Source organism: Apodemus sylvaticus, chromosome 14 (assembly GCF_947179515.1).
Source record: "Apodemus sylvaticus chromosome 14, mApoSyl1.1, whole genome shotgun sequence".
NCBI lineage: Eukaryota > Metazoa > Chordata > Mammalia > Rodentia > Muridae > Apodemus > Apodemus sylvaticus.
The window spans coordinates 13,080,721-13,108,216 of NC_067485.1; the positions used below are offsets into that span (position 1 = coordinate 13,080,721).

The 27,496-nt window shown below is 47.7% G+C and overlaps 1 pseudogene; it reads left to right on the forward strand.

The window, feature by feature from the left end:
* The first annotated feature begins 3,527 nt into the window (after positions 1-3,527).
* LOC127664795 (40S ribosomal protein S8-like) lies at positions 3,528-4,309 on the forward strand (annotated as a pseudogene).
* Positions 4,310-27,496: the final 23,187 nt, after the last annotated feature.

Sequence of the window (27,496 nt, forward strand, 5' to 3'; positions counted from 1 at the left end):
CAGAAATAGATGTACAGACAACGCACTAACAGATATTTAACGTCACTATGACGACCAGGAAAACAGATGCTGTCCTCGATGAGTGTAATAAAGGTTATCTGGGAGTGGGGAAACGTTCACGGGCTGCCGGAAATGGAAGAGTGATGTGGCCTTACGTTTCAGAGCATAACTTGGTAGTGACCATTCAACTGGAGAAGACATGTAAGCCTTCCTGCTTCCAACTTACTCTACAAATAAACGTCGATGACTCTGCAAAGATGAGCTAAGATGCAGAAGGGTAGGAAAGGATTTGTAATTGCAAAAATACTGGTCACAGTTACCCAGTGAAAGGGAACTGTTTTCATCAATCCCGGGACATCCAAACCAAGAATCAATTCCAGTTGCTAAAAGAATGAGGTCACTCAGGATGTATAGGGACGAGAAGGTGTTGAGGGTATCCAATGCTATTAATGTGGAGACGAAAATAAAATCTTCCCAAAGTTAAGATGAGGTTGGGAAGTAGGGCTAGGGAGCCAGGGGACTTTAATTTCTGACTAATTAATTTGCTTCCTGGACGGAGAGATGGCTCACTGGCTAAGAGCAAGGGCTGCTCCGGCACACAAGTTCCTCTGCCTGTGAAGTCAGTTCCAGAGGATCTGATGGCCTCTTTGGATTCTGCAGGTGCCTGTACTCAGTCATGAACCACACCCCCTCCATTAAATAATTAAAATAAAAACATCTTTACAATTTAATTTTTATAAATTATTATCTTCCATATTCATTTGAAATAATAATAATACATGAAGTGAAAACATTTAAAGACTCAAAGGGGATGTGCCAGTTATCCGTAACCAACTGATATGGAGTTAATTTATTCCTTTTGTATACTTATTGCTTTTAGGAGGAGGAAAAAGGATGGATAAGGAAGGCTAGAGGTAACTGGGGTTACCTCTCTGTCTTTCTCAGGGTCATTCTTTGTACATGGGCTGGCATGAGGCTGCCTGAGTCCCACTGAAGAATTTGCAAAGCCCTGGGGGTAGGGGGGAAGGTACTCTACCCACGGACCCGGCTGTGGTTCTCCTAGGTCTGGATCCTGAACTCAGGGGACTAGACAGTGAGGCCCTGGGTCCCCCCAGGACTGGCCCCCTTCCTGCCAGCTCCCTTGAGCCAGGCCTGTCTGGCAGATACTCAAACACTCATTAGGCAAGACAGATCTGTAGGCAAATATTTATCCCTGTGCAGCTGCGGGCTGCAGGTGCAGGGCAGAGTCCTGTTTACTTAGTGTGCAGCCAAGCAGGCTGCTGCCTGTTTGCTAAGTGCCCTTTCTGGCTCTGCATAGAGCCCCACCTGGGAGCAGGCTGGGGTAGGACAGTCCAGGGAGAAGCCAGGAGATGCTACCCTGGCAGGCAAGCCTTGCAAAGGCCTGGGTATCAGGTCCCGAGTGTGGATGGGGCTTATATGGTAAAGTGAGCTGTACGTCTTTCTCTTCTTGCAGTGGTCTCCCACGCTGTCTGCTAAGGCGGCTCACTGCCCTCCCTCCAGGATCTTTCTTGGGATTCAGCTCCCATACTCATCAGGGTTTTTATGAACACACTTCTACTCTAGAGCAGTTGGGACTACTCTCAACCACTGTTGCAACCTCAGATATTATCACACGATAATAATAATGGTCACATAGGGTTGTTTCTGGACTCCCTGCCAGTACCAAGGGATGATGCCCAGGCTCCTTCCATACTCTATTTTGTGAGGCCAGGGATCAAATCCAAGGCTTGAGGCAAAGGCTCTACTCCCGAGCCACAGTCCTCCCGGGCTCTCGATGCTTGGAATCGTCTCTAGATGACTTACAGGGTCTAGCCCAGGCTAAATGCTGTGTAAAAGTTTGACGTATCAACCAGCTCAGAGAACAACACCAAACACGACCGAATCTTTACCTGCTCAACATAGTTTCTGAACAGGGAAACCTAGAGATGTGAGGGGTGACCATGTTTTCTTAATGTATTTATTTTTATTTTACGTGCATGAGTGTTTTGCCCTGGTGTGTGTTTGTATACCGTATACATACCTGGCGCCCAAGGAGGCCGCACGATATGGTTGGATCCCCTGAAACTGGAGTTAACAGTCTTGTGAGCTGCCGTGTGGGTATTGGGAATCAAACGTGCTCGTAAGCGCCGAGACATCTCTGCTGCCTCCGCTCTTATTTTCCACACTTGGGTGGTTCCTGTTTGTCTGGTGAGATAATAGACTGTCGAGGACGGGGGCGGGGGGGGGGGGCTTTGCACCCGGCTCTCTCCCCAGCACCCCCCAGGGAGCCTAGGCAGCAGAAATCTGCTTAGGGTTCGCCTGAGCGAAGCTTTTCGAAAGGCTTTGAGTACTCCACCAGTGAGGTGGGGGTTTTTCTAGCCAGAGACAGGAAATGGTTGGGTAAGGAAGTGTAAATAATAGGAGCAGGACGATGATAAACCAGATGCGCCCAGGTGACTGATATGAATTCTGCAAGGCTCTGCTTCATCTGCTCTTCCAGCCACACCCCCTCCCCATCCCTTACCTCCGTCCATTGGCTGTTTGCTTTTTCTTTTTTTTTTTGTTTAAAGATTTATTTATTATTATATGTAAGTACGCTGTAGCTGTCTTCAGACACATCAGAAGAGGGCATTGGATCTCATTACGGATGGTTGTGAGCCACCATGTGGTTGCTGGGATTTGAACTCAGGACCTTCGGAAGAGCAGTCAGTGCTCTTGACCGCTGAGCCATCTCACCAGCCCTTGCTATTTCTTTATAAAAATGTTTAAAAGGATTTATTTTTATTTCATATATGTGGGTATTTTGCCTGCATGTACGTCTGCGCACCATTTGTGTGCATTGCCTGTCCAGGGCGGCAGAAGAAAGCATTGGATCTCACGGAGCTGGAGTTACAGCCAGCCATGAGCTACCTCGTCGGGTGCTGGGAGTCAAACAAGGGTCCTCCGGAAGAGCAGCCATGACTCTTGACCACCGAGCGCCACCTCTCCAGTTCCCTTTGCTGTTTCTTGAATAACCTGGAAATGCTCCAGCTTCGAGTCTGCCCATGCTGAGGTTTTCAGCATCTCCACCCTCTTCGGGCTGAGGACTAGTCTCCAAGGTGACAGTGTTAGGGGGCGGGGCCTTGGGAGGTAATAGGTTATAAGGAGCAGAGGTAGTGTCAACTGTACACATCTGTCTTTGTTTTTTGTTTTTGTTTGTTTGTTTGTTTTTCTCTGTGTAGTCCTGGCTGTCCTGGAACTCACTCTGTAGACCAGGCTGGCCTCGAACTCAGAAATCCGCCTGCCTCTGCCTCCCAAGTGCTGGGATTACAGGCGTGGGTCACCATGCCAGGCCACGTCTATCTTAGGTGCTATGTTTGAATGCACCTTCCGGGGTTTGTACCTGACACTCATTCCCCCTTGGCCCCCAGGGCAGCAGAGATGGGACATCTGAGAGGGGCCAGTTAGAAGGGCTCTGAATATTTTAATTGCTGCTTCAGGAGTGGGAACCTGATACAAGAATGAATTTTGTGCTCTTTCCAGTCAGCACCGAGTGATGGGCATCTCTCGGGACAACTGGCCCAAGCGCCGCAAGACCGGGGTAAGAGAAAACCCTACCACAAGAAACGGAAGGATGAGCTGCGACGGACGGCCTGCTGCCAACACCAAGACGCCCTCGCCGCATACACTCAGTCCGGGTTCGCAGCGGCGATAAGAAGCACCGTGCCCTGAGATTGGATGTGGGGAACTTTTCCTGGAGTGTTGTACTAGAAAAACAAGGATCATTGATGTTGTCTACCAAGCTTGTCCGCACCAAGGCCCGGGTGAAGAACAGCGTTGTGCATATTGACGGCACTCCAGACAGGCAGTGGTGCGGGTCCTACTACTACCCCTGGGCCGCAAGAAGGGGGCCAAGCTGACTCCTGAGGAGGAAGAGATTTTAAACAAAAAACGATCATCAAAGAAAATTCAGCAGAAGTACGACGAAAGGAAAAAGAATGCCCAAACCAGCCGTCTTCTGGAGGAGCAGTCCCAGCAGGGCAAGCTCAGGCCTGCACTGCCTCAAGACCAGGCCAGTGAGGCAGAGCGGACGGCTGTGCGCTCGAAGGCAAGGAGCTGAATATATCTGTGGAAGACCAAAGCCCTGAAAGGCAAATAAGCCATCCTTCATAGCTCCTGTAATAAAGGTGTTTGCTGTAATATATGGGAAGAAAGAAAGAAAGAAAGAAAGAAAGAAAGAAAGAAAGAAAGAAAGAAAGAAAGAAAGAATTTCGTGTTCTCTCTCCATCCTCCCTCCTATACTCTCTCGTCCTCACGTCTTCCTATACGATGGAGGTGGTACTGTTTTTAAAATAAATGACCCACCCTGTAGCATTTTGTTATAGTAACTTAAAATGGACTAAGTCAACAAGCCACCCATTGATGGCGTTACGTTATAAAGGCCCACACAGATGAGCTTGGGCCTTCAAACTCCCCGCTCTCTTGTCTAGAATTCCTTATCTGGAACATCATAGTGACTCTCCTTACTTGCTTGTATCTTACCCTCCACCATCACCTGACTGGAGAGCCTTTCTCATGCCACAGACAAAGGAGCCTCATCGCCCAGTGCCCCCCTCCCACTCGTTAACCTTTCTAACAGTTCTGCGAATCTGCGTGTTTGCTTGTTGTCTGCCGTGCCCCAGGGACAGGAAGTAGGAGTGACACACACCACACACACACACACACACACACACACACACACACACACACACGTCCTGCTGGAAGCCCAGAACACAGAGCTTTAGACCCGTCGACTGCCTGATGAATGAGTGTGTGTGAGATATGAAGCTAAGCTACCCACGCTCTGGAATGAGCTAACTGCTGCTCACATGGGCCATGGTGTTCCTGTGTGCTGACCCTTCAGTTTGTCCCTTCGCTCTGCATGTCAGCAGGAAGGGGATTAGGACAGGCGTCAGGAGTGATTAGTGATGGCCCAGGAGCTTCCAAAGCAACAGAACTGGGGCGGGATGCCTGCAGGCTCATGGTTGCAGCTAAATCGAATTTAAACATTTGATGTGTGGGAATTGCAGCAGCGTTGGAAGGGCCGGTGTTTTGGAGCAGGCATACCCTGTGTTCAGCTCCCAACTCGGCTGTGTGACCTGAGACCAAGCAAGCCCCCTCTGTGAGCCTTGGACAGGGGCAGTATAGAAGACATTTCAATAGGACCATTTCCTGGTCTGCACTGTTTGTTTTGCATCCTTTTAGGGACCTGGGTAAACTGAGTCATGTGCTTTGCTTAATCAGTTGGTCATTTCTGGATGCAGTAACATGACAGTATTTCCCATGTACTCATCATACTGGCAACTTAGCTAAGCCTTAAGCTGAAGCTACTCTACTTCATAACAGCTCCTCTACAACTTGTGTGTGTGTGTGTGTGTTGCAAACGATGTCCCATAACTCAGAACAATGGAAGGTCTGGGATTGGACGGCAAACTGATTCCCAAGGCTCTTTAACTTTTCGTGCTGTGGTACAATTCTGTTCCTTTAAAAAAAGATTTTAATTTATTAATTGTTTTAGACAAGGTTTCACTATGTAGCTCAGCCTGGCCTCAAACTCATGATCCTCCTGCCTCAGCCACCAGAGTGCTGGAATTCAGGTGTGTGCTATCACACCCTGGCCTGTTCTTGCTTTATAGGTTAGGGGAAAAGAGGCCTAGGGAGACCAGAGATTTGCCTTGGGCAAAATTGGGAAGAGCTGGGACCTAGATTTATTAGTTTCTGTCCTGTGCTCTCCTCTGGCCCATCTTTATCCTTTGGAGCATCAGCTAAGTGTCTCATTTCTCCTGGACGGTAAGTGACTGAAGGGGAGTGACTTTTTTCAAGTGTTTGCTCCATAACCAGCCTCAGGCTCCGTGGGCTAGGGGGTGAGTGAACAGAGGAAACCTATTTGAGTCTACAAATGGGATTTTCTTCCTTTCTGTCTGCATCTCTCTCCCCCTTCCCCCCTCTTGCCTCCCTGAGAACTCCACACTAATTAATCAGCAGACATTAGCTGTTCCAGCTGGGACCAAGTGGGGTAGACTCATTAGTACAGAATGACATTAATATAACATTTTTTTTGAGACAAATCAATGATTCAAGCCCATGGAGGGCTGCCTGCAGAACTGGCATGGGCAAAGAAATAGGTGTAAGATGCAGAGAGGAAACCGTGTGAATACAGAAGGAGGACCAGCAGGCCTGGTCTCCAAGGTGACTGGACAGAGGAGAGGGCCAGGACAGCTGTGTCTTAGGCAGGGATTTCGTCCTCCGGTGCTAACTGGTGTCGACTGGTTTAGTCCTCAGAAGCTTGTGGAAATCCAGAAGCTCTCTACTCTGTATTTTAGAAAGTCTCTCTCCCTGGGCTAGCTTCTCAGCAGACTAAGAACCTCTTCAGTGTGGGGCAGGGATTCCTATGGCTGACTGGTTGGTTCCTCTGGGGGGCCATGTGGAATAGCATTATGGAATTGAATCCAGAAAGTATAACTCCTTCACAGGTCTCCTTGGAATGGGCAGGTTGGAATAGCAGTGCTGTGCTTTAGCCTTGGGGCCTGGATGGTTTGGGACAGGTGCTGTGGAGGACCATGGGGTGACAGGCTTTGTGGTTTGTGGGACACGGACTAGAGGAGAGGGAGTGTCCTTCCTTCCTTTCTTCCTTCCTTCCTTCCTTCCTTCCTTCCTTCCTTCCTTCCTTCCTTCCTTCCTTCCTTCCTTCCTTCTTTCCTTCTTTCAGTTTTTACCCAGTAGAGTTAAACAACTCTTGGGTTTAAAACACTATTATTGTTGTGTATGTTTGTATGATGTGTGTATGATGTGTGTGTGTGTGACATGCGTGCCACGGTGCAGGTAAGGCAGTGAGAGGACACTTTCTTGGAGTCACTTCTCTCCTTCCACCTTTACGTGGGGTCCATGGGTTCTAGAGATCGCAGGTCACCTAGCTTGCCGCAAACACCAACTCTCTTTACCTACAGAGCCAAGAGACCCACACTAACCCTTTATGGTCTTCAGGAAATGGGGTTGATGATCGCAGACTCTGGAAAGGTGTCAATCAGGATAAGCGAGTGTACAGTTTCCATTTGAAGTGTCATGTACTGAAAATGGGGTCCCCAGCTCATGATGCTCTTGGGAGGTGGCGGTGGGATCTATAGTAGGCAGGGCCTAGATGGAGGTCAACATGTTTATCCCTTTGAAGGGCACACTGGGTCCTGGTGGCCCATCATCTACAGAGGGGAGCAGTCATGTACTTCTAGGAAGCTGGATCATATAGCAATTCTATTTCTGGCCTTTGAAGAGTGTCCACACTGAACCCCAGATCTACAGCAGCAGCATATAGGGGTTCTTCCTCCTCTCCACCCTCATCAGCATTTGTTGTCATTTGTTGTTTTAGAGGTGGCTCTTCTGACTCTCATTAATTTGCATTTCTCTGATGATTAAGGATGCTGAACATTTTCCCCATATGTTCGTTCGTCATCTGTACTTTATGTTTGGAGAACTGTCCGTTCACTCATTGGATCTTTTATTTATTGAAGTTTTTTTTCTTTTGGTATTTAGGTTTTTAAAAGTCTATTATGTATTCCAGATATTAATCACCTATCAGATGTATAGCTAGCAAGGACCTTTCTTCCTATTCTTTAGGCATCTCCTTATGCTTCTCTTTGTGTGTGTGTGTTTGTGTGTGTGTGTATGTGTGTGTGTGTGCCACGGGGTGTAGGTACTGACTGGAAAACAACTTTGTGGTGTTGGTTTCTTCTTCCAGCCCAGGTCTCCAGGCTTCTGAAGCAAGCACCTTTGTCCTCTGAGGTATCTCTCTCCTGCCCCTAGGCTGACTCATAATCCAATTAACTGTTAAACTGCTGTGTAAAAGCCTTTCATTTTGTGGAATCCTATTTTTCAGCTCATAGCAATATATCCTGAGCCACTGCAATCCTCTTCAGGAAGTCCTTGCCTGCGTTCACATTTTGGGGTGTTTCCTCCACCTTTCTAACAGTGTTTCAGTGTTTCCGGTCTTAGATGAATGCCTCTGTTCCATGCCTTGTGGATTTATGTAAATAGTGATAAATAGAGACCTAGTCTTATTCTTCTATAATGCACGAGTGCGGGGTGGTGTGTGTGTGTGTGTGTGTGTGTGTATGTGTGTATGTGTCCAGCTTTTGCAGAATCATTCCTTGAAGAGGCCGTCTTTCCTTCCAAATGTAGTCTTCATGTCTTTGAAAGGAAAAAAACTCAGGTGACTGTAGCTGAGTTGTTTAATTCTGGGCACACTGCTCTCTTTTGCTGATCAGTATGTCTGTTTCTCTTCCTGTGACTGTGGTATAACCTGGTACCAGACACAGTGATACTTACAGTTATGTTCTTTTGACCAGGATTGCCTTGGCCCTCTGGGTTGTTTTGTGTTACCCTATGGATTTTAGATTGTATTTTCTATCTCTATGAAGAATGGCATCATATAGGATGACAGTGGACTTTAGATGGGGATCACACCGAGTCTCTAGATCGCTTTAGGCAATGTAGCTATTTTCCCTATATCAATCTGTCCATCCATGAGCACAGATGCTCCCATATTCCAGTGTCATATTCAGCATTTAAAATGTTTCTTTGTTAATACTTCTTTGATTTTGTTTGCCTGGGAAAGGGTCTCACTATGTAGATCCGGCTGACCTGGAACTCACTATGTAGAACAGGCTGGCTTTGAACCCATGGAGATCCTCTGGAGAGCTGGGATTAAAAGCGTGCTCCCTCATGCATGGCCTTTCAGTTATTTTTATTCCCGGTTATTTTTGAAGTTCTTGTGAATGGGGTTGCTTGACTGATTTCTTTCTCAGCATGTTTGGTGTTGTATAGAAGCATACTACCTGCTATTGGGATTGACTCTTGCATGTTGATTTCATACGCTGACATTTTGCTGAATGTGTTTATCTGTTCTGAGAGTTTTCCGGTGGAGTCCTTAGGGTCTTGCATACACAGAATCATATCGCCTGCAAACATGATGGTTTTTACAGCTTTTACTATTCGTGTCTATTTAGTTTCTTTCTCTCATGTTATTGCTCAGACTCTGACTTCAAGAACTGTACGGAAGAGTGGACACTCATACTTATTTTATTTTTAATGGAAATTCTTTGAATCTGTGACAGCTAGTATTGTCAACTTGATACATGTGATAGTTTGTATAGGAATGGCCCCTATAGATTCAAGTGTTTGAATTCACTGCCTAGACGGAGCGGCACTATTAGGAGGTGTGGCCTTGTTGGAGTAGGCGTGGCCTTGTTAGAGGAAGTATGTTACGATGGAGGCGGGCTTTGAGGTCTCCTGTGCTCAAGCTCCACCCAGTGTGGCATGCAGTCTTCTGCTGCTGGCAGATCGAGATATAGAGAACTCTCAGATCCTTCTCCAGCACCGTGTCTGCCTGCATGCCGCCATGCTCCCCACTGTTGTGATAATGGATTAAACCTCTGAACCCATAAGCCAGCCTCAATGAAACGTTTTCCTTTATAAGAGCTGCCTTGGTCATGGCGTCTCTTCACAGCAATAAAACTCTAAGTAAGACAGTGCAATCTAGACTCACTTAGGAGACAAGCATGTCTGTGTAGGAGTTGAGTTGTATATATTGGGGTAATTAAAGTGGGAAGACCTCTCTCCACTTAAGTGTGGGCAGCACTACCCTATTGGTTGAGGTCTGAAGCTCAATAGAAAGGAGAAAGTGATCTGAGCCCGGCTTTCATCTCTTTCTGCTTCCTGATGATGTGTATGTGACCAGCTGGCGCAAGCGCTTGCAGCCATGATGGGCTACACCCTCAAACTGTGAGCCCACACTAACCCTTCCTTCCTTAGTTTGCTTTCTACTGGTATTTTGATAAACCTGACCTTGTGATCTTCTAGGCCTTTAGAACTGGTTTGTGCTAGAAGCTAAGAAGAGTTTGCAACCGCGTTCTTAGAAGAGCCCTGGAATGAATGGTCTCTGTCTTGGCTAATCAGGTGCAGAGTGGCTTTTCTGAGTTCTCTCTTTGTCTTAAGAGAGGTTCCAAGCATTAGCAATTGTCCTTACCCTGCCCGAGGTCCAGCCCCTGGGATGGCCTCTGGACCTCTTCTTCTTCTTCTTCTTCTTCTTCTTCTTCTTCTTCTTCTTCTTCTTCTTCTTCTTCTTCTTCTTCTTCTTCTTCTTCTTCTTCTTCTTCTTCTTCTTCTTCTTCTTCTCCTTCTCCTTCTTCTTCTTCTTCTTCTTCTTCTTCTTTTCTCGAGACAGGGTTTCTCTGTGTAGCTCTGGCTATCCTGGAACTCACTCTGTGGACCAGGCCAGCCTCAAACTCAGAAATCTGCCTGCATCTGCCTCCCAAGTGCTGGGATTAAAGGCATGAGCCACCACCGCCTGGCCCTCTGGACCCTTCTAAAGTTGTCTTTCTTTGTTTACTGCAACCCACAGGGTAGTTGCTCTTCAACTAACCCCTACCACAGAGATTCTAGTGGCCCACGTGTGTGTGCTCACCACCATTGTCTTTATGTGGGGAACATTTAAAAATAGACTCTTAGTGATGTCACAGTATACATCATATTGCTAGTAACTGTAGCCACCATTATTGACCAACATCTCCTCAGTCCTCCTGCCCACCCTAGCCCCTGGTAATATTTTTTGTTATTTTTATATTCAAGACAGGGTTTCCCTGTGTAGCCCTGGCAGTCCTGGAATTTGCTCTGTAGATCAGGCTGGTCTAGAGATTCACCTGCCTTTGTCTCTGAGTGGTAGGATTAAGGGAATGCGTTACCATATTGGGCTTACCCCTGATAAATTCTAAGATTTTATTGTTTCTCTTCCTTCCTTCCTTCCTTCCTTCCTTCCTTCCTTCCTTCCTTCCTTCCTTCCTTCCTTCCTGACATTTTCAGAATCCACATATAAATGTGACATTTGCCTTCCTGTGTCAGCTCATTTCTCCTTACATAAATTTAAGTGGGCATCCTGATATTTAGCTTCAAGACTTTGGCTTTGCTCCAAAACAGAAGCCCCTGAAAGGAATGAGACTGGGTGGAAGGGACGTGATCAGTTTCACAGATACCCTCTGGGAACTTGTCATGTACAGGTCCGCGAGCACAGACAGAAGCCTGCTTTGTAACTTTGCAGGTCAGGAATGGAAGGAGCCACCATCAGGAAAGGAAGCGCTGTGGAAATGCTGAAGAGACTTGGCATGTTTCCAAGACAGAGCTGAGCCCGTGTGGTAACAGGTCAGCCGTGGGTTGGGAGAGAAAAAGTGTTAAAGCAAGACTCCAGAGCGCTGGGCTTGAGCAGCTGGGAAAGCCTGCAAGGAGAAACTCCTGTATACGTGCCAATGCTAAGAGATGCTTGTGAGACAGCGGGACGGCACACGGAGTGGATAGCCGTTGTCTTAGTCAGGGTCTCCATGGCTGTGAAGAGACACCATAGCCAAGGCGACTCTTATAAGGATAACATTTAATTGGGGCTGACTTACAGGTTCAGTCCATTGTCATCGTGGCTGGAAGCATGGTGGCGTGCAGGCAGGCATGGTGCTGGGAAAAGCCCCATGAAAAGAGAGTTCTACATCTTATTCAGAAGGCAACTGGAAGATAAACTCTTCCACACTGGGCAGAGCTTGAGCTCTAGGAGCCCTCAAAGTCCCTCCCCTCCATGATGCACTTCCTCCAACAAGGCCACACCTCCAAATAGTAGCACTTTCCATGGGCCAGGCATATTCAAACCACCACAGCTGAGATCACGGTCCTGGCTAGAGTTGGTCATTAGGACAAATGTCATCAAGAGCTGAGAACCTGGCTGAGGACACCGTGGAGGTACACAGACAGACGTGTGGCTCTCACAGATTTCAAGAGTCTGGTGTCCTAAGCCTCCCCGGGACACCGAGGAGGGCTGGTTCTTCCAATGTGCTATGCAAAGTGAGATTGGTCTCGCTTTAAGAATTGGGAGCCGTGGGGTTTTTGAGTGGGGAACTGACACAGTAGATTTCTGTTATAAAGGTCCTGTGTAGGAGAGAGGGTTTGAAGAGCTGTGAGGGAATTAATTGATGGTGACAGCCCTGGCACCACATGAGGAGCCTTGGCTCAGGACAGTGGCTGTGGTTCAGGGATAGGAAGACATAAGGGAAGATGGGTTTGTGTGTAGTGCTGATGGGACTGGGTACCAGATGGATGCAGGAAGCAGGAAGATGGATACTAGAGCCTTTGAGAGCTCTCACAGGGTTGTGGATGCAAGAGGAGGGGTCCTCATGTTTGCCTCAGAGAAGTGCAGACTGTCCTCGCCCCATCCCCCGGCACCCTATGGCCGCTGTGCTTGTTAACAAGGAACACTCCTCAGAGGGAACATATGTGCTGTTATTTTTAGGTGATTAGCTGCATGTCGTGGACTGTTTGACAGTCATGGGTAAACAAAAGCCATTTGTCAAAATGAGATGTTCCAGCCTTGTCCCCTTCAGCAGGCCAGTTGCTGCACTGTGAATTTCTGTTACATCCGCAGCGAGGCTAATTAGCACCACAGCTCCTGAATAATGACGCCTGTGTCCGCTCAGGCTCCGGGGCGGAGCAGTGCCTTCTTCCGGAAGCAAAAGTCACAGGTGCATCTCTTTGCTGCCATTTTTAGAGATGGAGAAGCTGAGGTTAATGGAGGGAGAGTAAGTTCCTTATGGCTTTGTGATCCTTGGATCTGCAGGATCCTAAAGCCGGAGACTGGCGAGGAGCGTCTCTGTATCTTTGAATCTCTCCCTTCTCCCATCCTGAGAAACTCAGATGGTACCTAGCAGCATGGTAGGTCGAGGGCTGCCATTTTTCACACTGTGCTTAGAATCTGGTTGCTGGGGATTCCGTCCAAGCCATTCCCCCCATCCATTTTCACAGTGATTCAGGTGACTAGGGGATGAACAATGCAAAGCCCTATTGCGGATCTGCTGAGGGAGTGAGAACCCGACTTGTGATCTTGGCCCAGCTCACAGGGCTGCCGTGGTCTCCAAATCACCACGTACAGTTGGCCCTGCATATCTGAGAGTTCTACACGAGTGGATTTTTTTTTTTTAACCAACGATGGTTTGAAAACAGAAGTTTTTGTTTGTGCTGAGCCTGTACAGGCTTTTCTTGTCATTGTCCCCTAAATAATGGAGTATAACTGTTACAGACTATTTCGTGATGTCAAGGGTTTCATCTACAGACAGTTTACAGCACGCAGGGAGGGGTGTGTAGGTTATACATAAATGCCCGTGACATTGAGTATATGAGACCTTACTATGGATGGTGGTGGTGGTGGTGGTGGTGGCGGCGGCGCATGCCTGTAATCCCAGCACTGGGGGAGCCAGAGACAGGTGGACCTTCTAGTTCGAAGCCAGCCTGGTCAACAGAGTGAGTTCCAGGACAGCCAGGGCTACACAGAGAAGCTCTGTCTTAAAAACAAAACAAAATAAAACAAAAAGGGGCTGGAGAGATGGCTCAACAGTTAAGAGCCCTGGCTCACTGGCTGCTCTTCCAGAAGACCCAGGTTCAAGTCTCAGTACCCACGTAGTGGCTCATAACTATCTGCTACTTCCATTTCCAGGAGATTTGATGCCCTCTTCTGGCTTCTGTGGGTACCAGGCACACATGTAATACAAATACACATTCAAGCAGACCCAAACATAAGAAATAAAGTAATTTAAGAGAGAGAGAGAGAGACACACACACACACACACACACACACACACACACACACAGAGAGAGAGAGAGAGAGAGAGAGAGAGAGAGCTCACTATGCTAGATTGGCATCCATGGGGGTTCTGGACCCTCCCATCCTGGCAAATGGAGGATGTCTGTATTTTATTACAGAATTCTGAATGTGCCAAGTCAGACAGCATCTGAACTTTGAGGCCTTCCTTTCTCCCCTGCTGCTGTGAGATAGTTCCATAGCAGCATTGCGCTCTGCCTGCTCTGGCTGGAGAGAAGGCCCTGGTGAACTTCCGAGTATGTTCCCCTGAAAGCCGAGAGCCTTGGGGAGTGGGTGCTGTTTTGGATCCTGTACGCAAGGCTGGCTGCTGGTGCGTATGTGTGGGGAGTGGGAATCTGGTCTCGTTTAGTACGTATCTGACATCTCCTGGGCCGTATCCTCAGAGCCCAGTTCTGTGTTCCTCGGCATGTATTGACCTCGCCGTGCAGCTCTTTGGAGGCGCAGTACCCTCTTTCCTATCAAGCCCGATATATCTGTAGCTTATAGCGATGTTATTTCCTTGTCATTGGCTTAGTCTGCTTTCTGTTGCTAAGCTGGGATACCCGAGACTGGGAATGTAGAAAGCAGTGAGGGTACTCCTGCTTCTGGGTACTGGGAGGTCCAAGAGCAAGGCCTTAGACTCTCCCAAGGTGACTGTCCGTGGGGGAGAGAGGAGGTGAAAAGGAGGAATCACACTTTTGCTGAATCCATGCATTCAGGAGGAAACGTTCAACTCCACGAATGAAAGATGTCTCTCCTGAGAGACAGACAGCAGTTATCCATCCATGGGGTGGTACCTACTAGAACTAAACATCTTTCTCCAGGACCCACCTCCCAGCATTGCCATAGTGAAACTCCAATTTTAACCCATGTTCTGGAAAAAAAAACCAAAAAGACATATTTGAACCATAGCTTTGGCCCAGTGGCCAGGAAGAGAAATGAAGATTCGAAGCAGGAGACACAGCAGGAGGGTTAGCCTTCAGCAGGAAGGAGGCTCATTTATGTGAATTCCTAAGGGAAGGGAAATATCTGCCAAATCTTCATTCCAGATATTGCCAGTGATGCCTCGTGGTGCTGCCGAGATGAGACCCCGTAGGGCCGCAGGGGGCCCTTCTGCTTTTCTATTTGGCCTTCCATAGCTGGTTAGTTATGCTCACCTTGTTAAAAAACATTTTCTAGACCAACTGTATTTAACAACAGCTAGTCAGTTGAATGGTCCTTACGGTCACCCCTTTGCTCACATTTTTTCAAGTGTAGTGAACCAGGTAAGAGTTCCCCTTTTCACAAGTCTGGCCCCTTCATCACCTGTGCCAGGGCCTACTGGTGATGGGCACCTCAGTGCCAGCCAGCAGGCTCAGCCCCATGCTCCTCCCAGGGTCTGCTTTCCTGACTGACTTTCCAGAACACCTGTTGCAATCTGGGTTCCTGGAAAGGCTCCTGACAGCTAGCTCAGCCTGTGGGACACGAATTAACAGCTAGTCTTAGGCCAGCTCTTAGGCCAGAGAACTGACAGAAAGAAGGCAGGCAGAGGGAAGGTAAGCAGGACACGCAGCAGCAGCCTCGGCTGACATGTAGGGATTCTGAAAGTGTCCCAACCCTTGGGCGAAAGGCTCTAGTCTTTGGAGCCTGGTAGCAGATCAGTTACTAGTGTTGAGCAGCCCTGGGGGCAGCATGTGGCCTTGGGTAAGGTGGTCCCCTTCTGCTGAGAAAAGTGCTGGAAGCTGAGAGCCATCTGATGGTGGTGTGCCTCCCATATCTGGGAAACAGGTTTAATTCCACAGGAGGACATATTTGGTATGTTACAGTTTTTAATCACACCACCTGTAGATCTATTTGGCTCTGAAACTCTGAAAAAAGAGTCCTTACACAGCATTTGGCCAAGTATGGAAGACTCCATGAGGAGTAGCTCTTTGTGTAGTTATTTGTGGGCATTTACAAGTGATAAAACTTCAACTCAGTTTTATTTAAGGTTAGGGTTAGGGTTAGGGTTAGGGTTAGGGCTAGGGCTAGGGCTAGGGTTAGGGTTGGGGTTGGGGTTGGGGCTGGGGTTAGGGTTAGGGCTGGGGTTGGGGTTGGGGTTGGGGCTAGGGCTAGGGTTAGGGTTAGGGCTAGGGCTAGGGCTGGGGTTGGGGTTGGGGTTGGGGCTGGGGTTAGGGTTAGGGTTAGGGTTAGGGCTAGGGCTAGGGTTAGGGTTAGGATTAGGGTTAGAGTTAGGGTTAGTATTAGGGCTAGGGCTAGGGTTAGGGTTAGGATTAGGGTTAGAGTTAGGGTTAGGGTTAGTATTAGGGCTAGGGCTAGGGTTAGGGTTAGGGTTAGGGTTAGGGTTAGTGTTAGTGTTAGGGCTAGGGCTAGGGTTAGGGTTAGTGTTAGGGTTAGGGTTAGGGTTGGGGTTGGGGCTGGGGTTAGGGTTAGGGTTAGGGCTAGGGTTAAGGTTAGGGTTGGGGTTGGGGTTAGGGTAGGATAGCCATGCTCCGTTGTATGGTCCCACATTCATTCATTGTATATGTGCATGGTCCACCTGGGGCACAGCCCGAAGAGGTGAGCTGGTAGCTGTCCCCTGACCCCCATCATCAGGCCCATGGCTCTGCCTGCTCCCCTGAGGAATCCTGCCAGCATCAGGAACATCCACCCAACACCAGGGTCAGCCAGATATCTAAAGGATAGCGTAAGTACACAACCAATGAGAACCAGGGTAAGATGGCACCACCAGAGCCTGGCTACCATACTACAGCAAGTCCTGGATATTCTAACATACCTGAAGGGCAAGAAATGACTTTAAATCAAGTCTTCTAAAGATGATAGAGTCCTTTAAAGAAGAAATGAGTAAATCCCTTAAAGAAATACAGAAAAATACAATCAAACCGGTGAAGGAGATGTATAAAACTGTTTAAGACCTAAATATGGAAATAGAATCAATACAGAAAACACAAACTGAGGAAATTCTGGTGATGAAAATCTAGGGAAGAGAACAGGAACTTCAGAAAGAAGTGCTAAGAGGAAAATTCTTATCACTGAGTGCCTTCATAAAGAAAGTTTAAAGTTCTCATACCAGCAACTTAACAGCACACCTGAAAGGTCTAGAACAAAAAGAAGCAAACACACCCAAGAGGAGTAGAAGGCAGGAAATAATCAAACACAGTTCTGAAATCAATAAATTAGAAACAAAGAGAAAAATAAAAAGAAACAACAAAACCAAGGGCTGGTTCTTTGAGAAAAATCAACAGGACAGACAAACCCTTAGCCAAACTAACTAAAAGGCAGGAAAACCGTATCCAGATTAACAAAATCAGAAATAGAAAGGGGAACATAACAACAGGTACTGAGGAAAGCCAAAGAATCATTAGGTCTTACTTCAAAAGCCTGTATTCCACAAAATTGGAAAAATCTAAATGAAATGGACGATTTTCTTGATAGACACCACTTACCAAAGTTAAATAAAAATCAGTTAAACAATTTAAATAGTTCTACAATCCCTAAGGAAATAGCAGTCATTAAAATTTCCCCTCACCTCCCAGTCCTCCCAAAAAAGCCCAGGGCCAGATGGTTTTAGTGCAGAATTCTACCAGACTTTCAAAGAAGAGCTAATACCAATACTCCTCAAAATGGTTCCATAAATAGAAATAGAAGAATCATTGCTGAACTCATTCTATGAGGCCACAGTCACCCTGATACCTAAATCACACAGCAGACTCTACAAGGAGAGAATTTCAGATCAATTTCCCTTATGAACATTGATGCAAATATACTCAATAAAATACTTACAAATGGAATCCAAGAACACATCAAAAACATCATCCACTATGATCAAGTAGGCTTCACCCCAGGGATGCAGGGATGGCTCAGTATATGAAAATCTACCATATCAACAAACTGAAAGAAAAAACCATACACGACCATTTTATTAGATGCTGAACACGCCTTTGACAAAGTCTGACATTCCTTCATATCTTCAGTCTTGGAGGGATCAGGGATGCAAAGCACTTACCTAAACACAACGAAGGCAGCACACAGCAGCCAATATGCCCCCTCCGACTCCGATCTCTGCCACCCATATACTCCTTTCTCTTTCTCTTTCTTTTTTTGCTTGAGGATTAAGTGCATCCTCTCCCACTGAGGCCGGACACGGCGACCCAGATAGGGAAAAGGGATCCAAAGGCAGACAACAGAGTCAGAGACACCCCCTCTCCTGTCATTAGGAGACCCTCATGAAGATCAAGCTGCACATCTATTACAAATATGCAGGGGGCCTAGGTCCAGCCCACCCGTGCTCTTTCGTTGGTTCAGTCTCTGCGAGCCCCATGGGTTCAGGTTAGTTGACTCTGTAGATCTTCTTGTGGTGGCTTTGACCTCTCCGGCTCTCACCGTCCTTTTCCCTACTCGTCCACAAGACTCTCCAAGCTCCGTGGTCTCTGCATCTGTTTCCATCTGCTTCTGGGTGAAGTCTCTCAGGAGACAGCTATGTTAGACTCTGTCTGAAAGCATAGCAGAGGATCATTAACAGTGTCAGGGGTTGGCTCTCCCCCATGGGATGGGTCTAAATTTGGACCATTTATTGGTTGGCCATTCCCTTAATTTCTGCTCCATCTTTATCCCTGCACATCTTGTAGGCAGACCCTTCCAGAGAGAGAGAGAGAGAGAGAGAGAGAGAGAGAGAGAGAGAGAGAAAGAGAGATTGAAAAAGAAAAGAAAAAAGAAAACCAAAGAGAGAAAAATGTAATTAAAGACAGCTGCTTCCTTCATCAGTGGGATGGCTCTGCCGCCCTTCCGGAGGTGGCTGGGTGGTGATCAGGGTGGTCTGCCAGTGAAGGGTTAATGACCTAAGAGCCTCAGAAAAGCAGAGAAACTCCTGACAGGCAGGTTGACTGGCTGATAGCATCTTCTGGCGGTAGGGGATCAGAAGTCAACATATTGCTAAGAACCTCCATTAGAATTTATGACCTTGGGAATGCAGAAACTAGATCCACAAATGGAATTTTCCACCCCAAAAGTTCCATTTTCGGCTCTGTGAAGTTCTCAACACCCTGCACCTGGAACGGAAGCCCAGTCTCCAATCCTGGGAGAGACTGCTGCCCTTCCCTGACAGCCTGCTTCTGTCCTGGTCCGTCTCTCCACAATATGATCAAACAGCCAGAGTGCTAAATTCGGGACTGTGGCTCACGTGCCCACGTGCATACCTTCTTTGTGTGACTGCCAGGAAACACCTCACACAGTGTTGCAGCCACATTTCCAGGGTATGTTTACAGTGGGCTCCAGCTTCGGGATAAATGGAAGAAAACGTATTGGGGTAGTGGATAGAATGGTGTGGATTTTGTGTGACCTTAGGGCTGAGTCTCCTGCTGCCACTGAGCGCTAGCATTCTGTAAGCATGTTTACCTGGAGCGCAGAGCAGATTCTGGCGGGAGCATTAAGTCGAGGGCACGATGTAAAGAGCACCTGGCCGGAAGCCCGGTGCACCGTTTGCTCGGGTATTAACACGAGAATATTTTAAGCTGCTCTTTTTGGACAATCAGAGAGTCTGATTAGGAGGTGGCGGTTGCCCTGGAAACACAGGTTTCTCTGCACAAAAAGGTCAGGAACCCCCAAGGTCTGGGTTTGTGGTTTTTTTTTTTTTTTTTTTAACCTTTACCTGGGGCAGAGACTTGAGGGTTTAGATCTGAGGAAAAGCCTTTCTGGTTGTGGCGGCATCAGCTGCCAGTTTGCCTAAGGTCCTCTTTTGGCCTATGAATTCTGAACCCCAGTTTCTTAAAAAAATGATAGCAGGTCTTGTGCTCAATAACCCACAGAAGGCGATAGTGCCCAGGTTCCAAGCTGGAGACAGTGAACTGGGAAGCCAGCACAGACCCCAGTTCAGTTTTTAAATCATTCATTCCCTCCGTTGCTCCGGTATCCCCTTAGTACATAACTCCTAGCGTCTACTTTGGCTAGTCCTGGGATCGGTTCTGGTGACCGTGTCTCTTTGGATCTCTTCATGGCGTGTTAATTTCCTAACAGAAAGGCCAAGGACTAGGCCCCCTGAGTGCTCAGTAGCAGCAAGGTCGTGACTGACCGACAGAGTGCTCGGTTCATAAAGATCAGGACCACAGAGGCAGCGTTGGCCGGAGATGTGGTCTACTGGGAGAGCATGTCTGGCGTCCTCCTGCACCCTGCATGCTGCCTCTCGACCTACTCTGTGACTATTATGCATGTGTTCCCACTTTTCTGAGGTGACTCAGCCAAGAAGGCCCTCATTAGAGGGTAATAGATGAAGCTGCCCAATATTGGACTTTCCGCCTCCAGACCTGGAGCTAAATAAACTGTCTCTTTATACAATACCTAGCCTCAGGCATTTCATTATAACAATGTAAAAAAGTATCGACAGTCTGGGCCAGCAACCAGCAGCCTGTGAGGCTGTCTGGCTGCCAGGATGTAAAAGCATGCATTCACATTTGATCATATCTACTGTGAGACTAATTGCAAAGCATTGCTTTATATAACACTAAGAAAAAGCTAATACACTCTAATACGCCACAGCTGTAGCCTAGCTCCCTGCCTCCATCTTCCGCGGTGTTACTTGGAAAATACTGATTATTTTGTGCTGGTGTAGTTCAATAGTCCCCAACATCTAACTGGGGAAACAGGATGGAGTTTCTTCAAAAACATTAACAATATGCTGAAGCAACCTACTTTGGGGAGCACATACCCCACCCCCAATGTTAAAACAGAGGCCTGAAGAGAGGGTTGAAAAATGTTCATGGTAGCTTCATCTGCTGCAGTTAAAACATACAATGCTTTCATGTGCCCACTGACAGATGTGTGGATCTCACTTGCAGTAAAATATTATTCTGCCTTTTTTTTTTAAATTATTGGATAGTTTCTTTATTTTCTTTACATTTCAAATGTTTTCCCCTTTCCTGGTCTCCCCTTTGGAAACTCCCTATCCTATGCCCCCTCCCCTTGTCTCTATGAGGGTGCTCCCCCCACTTCGTCTTCCTACCCTGGCATCGAACACCCTCAGGCCCAAGGGCCTTTCCTCCCACTGATGTCCAACAAGGCCTTCCTCTGCCTCATATTCGCTCAGTGCCATGGGTCTTTGGTTGGTGGTTCAGTTCCTGGGAGCTCTGGCGGAGGGAAGAGGGGTCTGGCTTGACACTATTGATATTATTCAGTCTTTAACAAGGAAAATTTGACATGGGTCTACTACATGGGCAAAACTTGAGGACAATCCGCTTGCTGAGATAAGCCCTATTGTCACAGGGTTCGACTTATATGAAGTGGCTACGAGAGAGGCTTTTACACAGACAGGAAGTAGGGTAGTGGTGGCAGGGCCTGGGGAAGACAGTGGTCATGGGTGGATGGCACTGTAGGGGTGTGACTGCTGGAAAACCGCACACACCTAGGAAGAGGGTGGCTTTATGCCGTATGTATTACAGGGCACGCAACAAGTTCAGCTCGTTCACATTAAATCTCTGCTCTCTGGCTTCTCTGTAATTGCAGATTCCAACGACTCAGGCTCCACATCCTTGTGGGACCCCAGTGGGAAGGCAGTGGGGGTCCTCCCCTCGGCTATTTAAACATTTGATTTCTTGGTTGTAAGTAAACAGTAACACTTTTAGGGTTCAACCATCAAAACAATACAAAATGGTATAGAATAAAACTTTGACCCCTACATCTGCCACAGGTCAGCTCTGTTCTCACCCCACCTGCACAAACAAATCCTTCTCTTAGCTTCTTGTGGGTCTTCTTATGCAGATGCAAACAGATAGTACTGGCTCCTCTTTCATCTTTCATTTATAACAGGTTTTGTCTCTGCTTTGATCACTTAATGATGTGTCTGTCAGCTACTTCCAAAGAGGCAGACAGAAACTGGCTCCTCCCCAGGACCACTGGCTCCTCCCCTCGGAACCCCTTGTCCACAGCACTTTCTCTTTTTACTCTTGGGCTCTGGGGAGATTAGAATTCAGCCCACCAGGCTCTGCCAGGATCCGCAGGCACAGAGGAGCTGCCGAATAGAGGTGGGGGAGGGGCGGGGAGAAACCAACAGAAGCGCGTGATTGGGGACTTCTCTTGGGTTCAGAATGCACGTGGACACTTCAGTGTGTTTCAAAGATGGTTAACTGAATGGATGGATCAGGACGCCAAGAAGAACAAGATCCAGAGACTGGGTGATTTTAAAAAAAAAAGATTTGTTTTTGCTTATGTATTATGTGTGGGTGAGTATGTGTTCAAATGCAGTTACCATACAGATCAGAAGAGGGTGTTGGATCTCCTGGAGCTGCAGTTACAGGTGGTTTGTTGTTGCAGGATTTTTCACATCCAATCATATTAGAGCAGTGGAATGGCTGTGATTGGACAGGAAAAGAAAGGCGGAGCTAGGAGTTGGGGCGGAGGCAGAGGTCAGCAAGAGGGGAAGGGACAGGAAGGGGAGATGACTTCTGTCATGGACCTGTGTGACATCTACTAGCCAAAATAGCTAAGCTTTTATAAGGTTAGAAATAGTGGGATAAAACTTATCATTATCAATTGGCTCTTAAATTATTGTATTGGCTTCTTGTAAATTGTGATATTACTGATACATAAATCTGATTGATTAATTAAGCTTTAAGAGTTTTGCTTTACTTGGTTCCTGTGAGAGGGAACACAGATGGATGCTGTGGGAACTAGCTGGGAGGGAATAGCTTGGGGACTGCGAGAATGGCGCTGAACATGAGCAGATGCCGCCCGGACATGGTGCTGCTTGGCAGAGCAGGAGAGTTGGCGGGATCTTTTTTTAATATTTCCCACAACAGTTTGTGAGCTGCCCAACCTAGGTGCTGGGAGCTGAACTTGGGTTCTCGGCACAAGCATCAAGTACGGTTAACTCCTGAGCCATTTCTCTAGCTTTGAGTTCACAGCCCGGTGGGAGTAAAATGGGTAACCTTGACTGTCAGGAACTAGAGTTACCCAAGGGGCTCATCTTTGGACATGTTTGAGGGAGTTTCCAGAGAGGTTTGGATGAGGAAGGAGACTTACCCTAAGTCTGAGTGACACCATCCCAAATGTTGGGATATGACAGTGACTTAAGGAGAATGGGGAAGGTCACTGGGGAGAGGGCTCAGCCGTTAAGAGCACAGGCTGCTCTTTCAGAGGACCTGGGTTCAATTCCCAGCACCCTCATGGCAGCTCACAACTGTGGGTAACTCCAGTTTTAGGAGATCCAAACCCTTCGTCTAGCCTCTGTGGACACCAGACCCACGCATGGTACACAAACACAGATGCAGACAAAACACTCATAGATAAAGAAACAGATCATTATTTGAAATGGAGAAAGCCAGCACAGTACCAGGTTTCATCTCTTGCGGCTTCCTGGCAGCGAATGCAGTGTGTCCAGCTTCCTAGTATTTGGTCACATGACACCCCCCCCCCCCCCCCGACCTTCGTGGACCACAACATCAAACTGTCAGCCTGAATGGTCCCTCCCATCTGTCCATAGCTTTACGTCAGATATTTGGTCGTAGCGGCAAGGAAAGTAAGCGATACAGGGGGGAGAGGAAAGTGAAGCGAGTAGAGGGGGAGCTGGGAAGGCTCATCAAGTACTTAAGCCGCTTATGCTTGGCGTACAGGAGAGCAACAATCTGGCCTCTCCCTTTCAGAGTTACCGTGCAGACTAAATACCGCACCACAGAAGCCTGGCCTGGAGTCAGGGCTCACCTATGCAGAACATTCTGCTTTTCAAACTTCACGGCAGTGTAAGGGCGTCGCCTCCTGAGTAGGAACACACTCAGAGTGATCTTCCCGCGCGGATGCTGCGCAGTACGGACTGTCCGGAGCTCCCTTATGGTGCTGGGCAGCAGCCGTGAGCTGCCGGTCCAGCCCGTTCCTGGATGGCCACGGCAGAGGCTTGCTCTCCGCAGCTGAAGTGACGCCGACTTCTATACCAGGTAGGTTAAGTGCATTAATACAGCTTTTATTTATTTATTTATTTATTTATTTATTTATTTATTTATTTATTTATTTATTTATTTTCACCTACATAGGAAGCAGAGTTCGTCAATACACTCTTGGTTTTTGCTATTTCCCTTAAAAATCTTTTAAAACAAGAGCTCACTTGTGTGTTTAGTGTGTGTGTGTGAAGCCAGGGGACAATCTGTGGGAGCCTGGGTCAAATTCAGGCCACTACGTTTGGTGGCAAGTGCCTTTACTTGCTGAACCATATTACCCAACCTTAGATTATTTTCAACATATGATGCTTTTTTTTTGGATGTAACTCCTTTGTAAGTGGAGAAGGATTGGTGCTATCACCTGGGGGGAGGGCAGGGATACAGGGAGGATTTGGGGGGGGAGGTGTGAGGGGGTGGGGGGGGCGTACCAAGCTGAGTTTTTTAAGCTTGCAGGATAGAGAAGAGGGCCATCAAGATGCCAGAGAAGATGTCACAGGCCATCAGGGAAGGTGCGGGCTCTCCCCGCTTGCCTGTAGGTATAACCCTATTTTATTACGGTATTGATTTTGCATGTACGTATGCTCTCACGCACAAGTTGACTCCTCCTCCTATGCTATGAGTCCTGGGGATTGAACCCAGGTTGTCGGACTTGGTGGCAAGTACCTTAACCTGTTGAGCCATCTCCTGGCCCGTCACCTTATTTTAAAGGAGCGGGGAATCTCTTTCAGATGGGACCTGCCCAAAGTCAAGCATGCTGGAGCACAGCTGTGCTCCGTGCTCCACTCAGCCCTACTCTGAGTCCAGAGGTCAGTGCTCCAGGTGAGTGCCATCACTCTTAGGAGGCCCTCCTGTGGTGGCCCGGTGTTTCTGAGCTTGGTAGCTGCAGTGTCCTCTGAATGAAGGCAGAGTTTATGATGCCTGGGGACCAGACAGGCAACATGCACAACTGCCCAGCTCTGCTTTCTGTACGTGAGCTTCCTCCTACAAAGGTTCTCACGTGACCACCAGCATCTCCAGACAAGCATTTAGCTGCCTCAGCTATGGGAAAGAACAGAGTTTTAGCTAAAGCCCTAGGGAGAGTTCTCATAGGCCACACCCTGATCACGTGATCATGCCTGACCCAGTCACAAAGGCTAAGGAGAGCACAAAGGTTCTCTTTGGATTGGACTTGGCTCACATAATTATCCTGGAGACAGAGGGGGTCAAACCTACAAGGATTAGGTACGCAGGAGAGGTAACCCCTTATCCCATGATACCTGAGTCCTGGATCTAGAAGGGAAAGTAGCTGGCCAGTAAACTCAGTGGCTTGCCCCCATAAATGCCTAGAAGACCCCATAGTCCGGGTCTGTGATCTGCTTTGGCCCCGGGATAGGGGAGCTATAGATCACTTGAACCCAATGGTTAGGAACAATCATTGGGGAGGTATAAAAGGACATCTGGCCTGAAGAGCCAGCTCACGTGATGTGTAATCTCCCTGACAGTGGGAGAGTGGAGCTGTAAGCAGGCTTGGCCATGCCCAGCACCTTGGGTATGGGGACACATTCCCACCTTCTCCCCAGATTACTCTCACTGCAATTAGGAGTGCGGAAGTGAACAGAAGAGTCAGGGTCCCCTGATTTATAGGCCCAAGTCATGGATCCATCCTAGGAGGTTCCCAGGGGACTCACAGTAACTGAGCAGGCAGAGGATTTTATGAATTAGTTCCAGTCCCTGAAGGGACAAGACCAGCCCAAGGGAAGGCAGAGGGGCAGGGGCGAGCCTAGTCCCCACGGCATCTGCTGCCCCTCTGTGCAGAGAGAATCCAGTGTTTCCAGGGCAACTGGTACGTCCTGATTGGACACCTCACCTTGCCAGGGAGTACAATTTGAAACCTTCTGGTGTATAATTTATTTTGAACGTTCTGCGCACGAAGCTCTGTCAGGCGGGCGGGCATCTTACAGAGATGATCTCCTTTTATCCTTTCTGCACGAGGAGTGTGGCCCTTGGTTTCCTTGATGCTCTGACATAACACCTGGCTCAAACTACTGAAGGGGGGAAGGAAGGGTACATCTGTGGCTCACAGAGTGAAGGTGCAGTCCATCCTCATGGGAGGGGAGTCCATGGGGACAGGGGTACAGGGCGCCTAGCGCTGTCGGGTCTTTAGTCATGAAAGAGAGAGAGGACTGTCGCTGTCCCTGTTGTCTGCTCCTTTTTATTCAGCCCAGGACTTCAGTGCACAGAATGCTGCCTGCCACTCCGCGTGTGTCTCCTTTTCTCAGTTAAACCTCCTGAAAAGCCAGTACAGACACTTAGAGCACAGTTCTCAATCAGCATACTTGGCGACTGAGTCTTGTCAAGTTATCAAGTTTGACCATTATGCTAGGTGTGGTGGTGTGTGCTTTTAGTGCTAGCAATAGACAGGCAGAGGCAGGTGGATGTTTGTGAGTTTGAGACCAGCTGTATCTATATAGTGAGATCTTGTGTTGAGAGAGAGAGATACAGAGACAGACAGAGACAGAGACAGACAGACAGACAAAGACGGAGACAGGAAGAGAGTGACAGTGAAAGACCGAGACAGACAGAGACAGAGAGAGCTAGTGACAGAGAGAGAATTAACCATCATAAAAGACTATGGTCCCCATTTTACAGAAAGCTGGAGATACCTTCCAACAATACCACACTGGAAGGTAGTGAAGACAAGACTCTTCTAAATTTGTTTGTGATCCAAGCAGGAATTTTTCCAAGCTACGGACGGCCCTTTGGATGCTGATAGGTCATTTGTTGTTAGATGCTCCCTAATATGGTGAGCTTGAAGGAAGAAAATATAACTCCCAAGCGGTGTGTAAGAGGAGGAGGTTGGCTGTGCCTAGACTGGGAAATACCTTGTCATTTCATAGGGGCAGGACTGAAACAGGGTCTCCTGAACCTCGTGCTGTCACTAGTGGGAGCCCCTCTGTGTGAGCAGGAGTCCTCATGGTCACCTTTGGATGCAGCGGAGGAGCTGAATTAGCCTTCAAGTTGTTTCCTATGGTGTTTCCACGCTATATTATATCCTGGGTGGGTGGGGGGTGGTCCTTGGTTTCCACTGTAGCTGGGCTGAAGGCTGCAGTACTCGTATCTCTGTCTGGTTTATCTCTGGGGATCCTCCAAATCAGGGTGTGGTCTTGGAGCACCTTCTTGTTCCTACCACAGGACCACGTCATTTCCTCATGAAGTGGCCTGGTTCCCAGATCTCTTCTCCCTTCCTACCTGTCTGTGGGTCATCTGGTGCACTGAACTTCCTGCTTCCAATCTGAAGCTCTTGGTAAGTGGCTGTCTCTTGGACGTCTCCTGGGTGTCTCCATGGAGACATCCCCCCAACTGGTTCATCCTCTGTGGTACCTCACCTCCACAAGGGGCTCTCCCAGATCAGCTAAGAAACCTCCGTTCCATTCCTTTCTCCACCCACCCTAGGACGGCCCTGTCAGCTCTTTGAGCGTCTTCCTCCGTGTCCACTGTCATCTTTAGCTCTCTTCCCATTACTATGCGCTCTAATTATGGGCTCCCTAAACCTTTTCCATTTGTGTCCCACTTATACCGGAGAAACTTTTGCATGACCCCCAAAACATAGATATATAAGATATGATTTTAAATCAAACCCTTGCTGACCATAAATAATAAACACAGTCCAAAAACAACAGAAGTATATGTAGGGCCACGTTAGAAGTTATTGAAAATTCTTTCCTAATTCCAAAGTCAAAAGTCATTTAATGTTTCTTTTTTTTTAAATGAACCTCAAGTCAGCAGCTCAAATAGCATTTTTTTTTAAACAAACAAAAAACCAAAACAAACATTCAAATACAACTCAATCCAAATACAGATTTACTTGATACTCTCATACCGAGAAACGGTGATGGAAAATATTAAAAACTTCGTTTTCCAGGGTTCTACCTACTTCTACAAGAGC